This window comes from Procambarus clarkii, chromosome 2, assembly GCF_040958095.1.
Source record: "Procambarus clarkii isolate CNS0578487 chromosome 2, FALCON_Pclarkii_2.0, whole genome shotgun sequence".
NCBI lineage: Eukaryota > Metazoa > Arthropoda > Malacostraca > Decapoda > Cambaridae > Procambarus > Procambarus clarkii.
Window position 1 is genome coordinate 23,805,701 of NC_091151.1, and position 4,376 is coordinate 23,810,076.

A 4,376-nucleotide genomic window follows, 5' to 3' on the forward strand; every position below is an offset into this window, starting at 1 on the left:
GTACTAGTTATGGCAGCTACTGGAAGGCAGTTGTGCTTTCTGGGTTCGAGTCCCACTGGTGGGTGTTGTCCAAAGATTGTTAATCTTCACTTGTGGTTTATGCAAGTATAGGCTTATAGCTGGACACGAGTTCTCTCACATTGACAGTGGCTTGACGAAAATCGCAGACTAACCTAACACTTATCTGGTGCCCTCGGGAGGTGGAGATATTTGAGATGTATATATATCTCGAAGTCTCTACTTTTTTTGTAGGGTCTGATGGTGTAGTGGGTTAAAGCGTACTAGTTATGGCAGCTACTGGAAGGTAGTTGTGCTCTCTGGGTTCGAGTCCCACTGGTGGGTGTTGTCCAAGATTGTTAATCTTCACTTGTGGTTTATGCAAGTATAGGCTTATAGCTGGACACGAGTTCTCTCACATTGACAGTGGCTTGACGAAAAACGCAGACTAACCTCACACTTATCTGGTGCCTCGGGAGGTGGAGTTATTTGAGATGTATATATATCTCAAGTTTCTACTTCTTTTGTAAGGTCTAATGGTGTAGTGGGTTAAAGCATAGTAGTTATGGCAGCTACTGGAAGGTAGTTGTGCTTTCTGGGTTCGAGTCCCACTGGTGGGTGTTGTCCAAAGATTGTTAATCTTCACTTGTGGTTTATGCAAGTATAGGCTTATAGCTGGACACGAGTTCTCTCACATTGACAGTGGCTTGACGAAAATCGCAGACTAACCTAACACTTATCTGGTGCCCTCGGGAGGTGGAGATATTTGAGATGTATATATATCTCGAAGTCTCTACTTTTTTTGTAGGGTCTGATGGTGTAGTGGGTTAAAGCGTACTAGTTATGGCAGCTACTGGAAGGTAGTTGTGCTCTCTGGGTTCGAGTCCCACTGGTGGGTGTTGTCCAAAGATTGTTAATCTTCACTTGTGGTTTATGCAAGTATAGGCTTATAGCTGGACACGAGTTCTCTCACATTGACAGTGGCTTGACGAAAAACGCAGACTAACCTCACACTTATCTGGTGCCCTCGGGAGGTGGAGTTATTTGAGATGTATATATATCTCAAAGTTTCTACTTCTTTTGTAAGGTCTAATGGTGTAGTGGGTTAAAGCATAGTAGTTATGGCAGCTACTGGAAGGTAGTTGTGCTTTCTGGGTTCGAGTCCCACTGGTGGGTGTTGTCCAAAGATTGTTAATCTTCACTTGTGGTTTATGCAAGTATAGGCTTATAGCTGGACACGAGTTCTCTCACATTGACAGTGGCTTGACGAAAAACGCAGACTAAACTCACACTTATCTGGTGCCCTCGGGAGGTGGAGATATTTGAGATGTATATATATCTCGAAGTCTCTACTTCTTTTGTAGGGTCTGATGGTGTAGTGGGTTAAAGCGTACTAGTTATGGCAGCTACTGGAAGGTAGTTGTGCTTTCTGGGTTCGAGTCCCACTGGTGGGTGTTGTCCAAAGATCGTTAATCTTCACTTGTGGTTTATGCAAGTATAGGCTTATAGCTGGACACGAGTTCTCTCACATTGACAGTGGCTTGACGAAAAACGCAGACTAACCTCACACTTATCTGATGCCCTCGGGAGGTGGAGATATTTGAGATGTATATATATCTCGAAGTCTCTACTTCTTTTGTAGGGTCTGATGGTGTAGTGGTTAAAGCGTACTAGTTATGGCAGCTACTGGAAGGTAGTTGTGCTTTCTGGGTTCGAGTCCCACTGGTGGGTGTTGTCCAAAGATCGTTAATCTTCACTTGTGGTTTATGCAAGTATAGGCTTATAGCTGGACACGAGTTCTCTCACATTGACAGTGGCTTGACGAAAAACGCAGACTAACCTCACACTTATCTGGATGCCCTCGGGAGGTGGAGATATTTGAGATGTATATATATCTCGAAGTCTCTACTTCTTTTGTAGGGTCTGATGGTGTAGTGGGTTAAAGCGTACTAGTTATGGCAGCTACTGGAAGGTAGTTGTGCTTTCTGGGTTCGAGTCCCACTGGTGGGTGTTGTCCAAAGATCGTTAATCTTCACTTGTGGTTTATGCAAGTATAGGCTTATAGCTGGACACGAGTTCTCTCACATTGACAGTGGCTTGACGAAAACTGCAGACTGAACCCTCACACTTATCTGGTGCCCTCGGGAGGTGGAGATATTTGAGATGTATATATATCTCGAAGTCTCTACTTCTTTTGTAGGGTCTGATGGTGTAGTGGGTTAAAGCGTACTAGTTATGGCAGCTACTGGAAGGCAGTTGTGCTTTCTGGGTTCGAGTCCCACTGGTGGGTGTTGTCTAAAGATTGTTAATCTTCACTTGTGATTTATGCAAGTATAGGCTTATAGCTGGACACGAGTTCTCTCACATTGACAGTGGCTTGACGAAAAACGCAGACTTACCCTCACATCTATCTGGTGCCCTCGGGAGGTGGAGATAGTTTGAGATGTATATATATCTCGAAGTCTCTACTTATTTTGTAGGGTCTGATGGTGTTAGTGGGTTAAAGCGTACTAGTTATGGCAGCTACTGGAAGGTAGTTGTGCTTTCTGGGTTCGAGTCCCACGGGTGGGTATTGTCCAAAGATTGTTAATCTTCACTTGTGGTTTATGCAAGTATAGGCTTATAAGCTGGACACGAGTTCTCTCACATTGACAGTGGCTTGACGAAAACTGCAGACTGACCCCTCACTCTATCTGGTGCCCTCGGGAGGTGGTAGATATTTGAGATGTATATATATCTCGAAGCTATCTACTTCTTTTGTAAGGTCTGATGGTGTAGTGGGTTAAAGCATAGTAGTTATGCAGCTACTGGAAGGTAGTTGTGCTTTCTGGGTTCGAGTCCCACTGGTGGGTGTTGTCCAAAGATTGTTATCTTCACTTGTGGTTTATGCAAGTATAGGTTTATAGCTGGACACGAGTTCTCTCACATTGACAGTGGCTTGACGAAAAACTGCAGACTAACCTCACACTTATCTGGTGCCCTCGGGAGGTGGAGATATTTGAGATGTATATATCTCGAAGTCTCTACTTCTTTTGTAGGGTCTGATGGTGTAGTGGGTTAAAGCGTACTAGTTATGGCAGCTACTGGAAGGTAGTTGTGCTTTCTGGGTTCGAGTCCCAATGGTGGGTGTTGTCCAAAGATTGTTAATCTTCACTTGTGGTTTACTGCAAGTATAGGCTTATAGCTGGACACGAGTTCTCTCACATTGACAGTGGCTTGACGAAAAACGCAGACTAACCTCACACTTATCTGGTGCCCTCGGGAGGTGGAGATATTTGAGATGTATATATATCTCGAAGTCTCTACTTCTTTTGTAGGGTCTGATGGTGTAGTGGGTTAAAGCGTACTAGTTATGGCAGCTACTGGAAGGCAGTTGTGCTTTCTGGGTTCGAGTCCCACTGGTGGGTGTTGTCCAAAGATTGTTAATCTTCACTTGTGGTTTATGCAAGTATAGGCTTATAGCTGGACACGAGTTCTCTCACATTGACAGTGGCTTGACGAAAATCGCAGACTAACCTACACTTATCTGGTGCCCTCGGGAGGTGGAGATATTTGAGATGTATATATATCTCGAAGTCTCTACTTCTTTTGTAGGGTCTGATGGTGTAGTGGGTTAAAGCGTACTAGTTATGGCAGCTACTGGAAGGTAGTTGTGCTCTCTGGGTTCGAGTCCCACTGGTGGGTGTTGTCCAAAGATTGTTAATCTTCACTTGTGGTTTATGCAAGTATAGGCTTATAGCTGGACACGAGTTCTCTCACATTGACAGTGGCTTGACGAAAAACGCAGACTAACCTCACACTTATCTGGTGCCCTCGGGAGGTGGAGTTATTTGAGATGTATATATATCTCGAAGTATCTACTTCTTTTGTAAGGTCTAATGGTGTAGTGGGTTAAAGCATAGTAGTTATGGCAGCTACTGGAAGGTAGTTGTGCTTTCTGGGTTCGAGTCCCACTGGTGGGTGTTGTCCAAAGATTGTTAATCTTCACTTGTGGTTTATGCAAGTATAGGCTTATAGCTGGACACGAGTTCTCTCACATTGACAGTGGCTTGACGAAAATCGCAGACTAACCTAACACTTATCTGGTGCCCTCGGGAGGTGGAGATATTTGAGATGTATATATATCTCGAAGTCTCTACTTCTTTTGTAGGGTCTGATGGTGTAGTGGGTTAAAGCGTACTAGTTATGGCAGCTACTGGAAGGTAGTTGTGCTTCTCTGGGTTCGAGTCCCACTGGTGGGTGTTGTCCAAAGATTGTTAATCTTCACTTGTGGTTTATGCAAGTATAGGCTTATAGCTGGACACGAGTTCTCTCACATTGACAGTGGCTTGACGAAAAACGCAGACTAACCTCACACTTATCTGGTGCCCTCGGGAGGT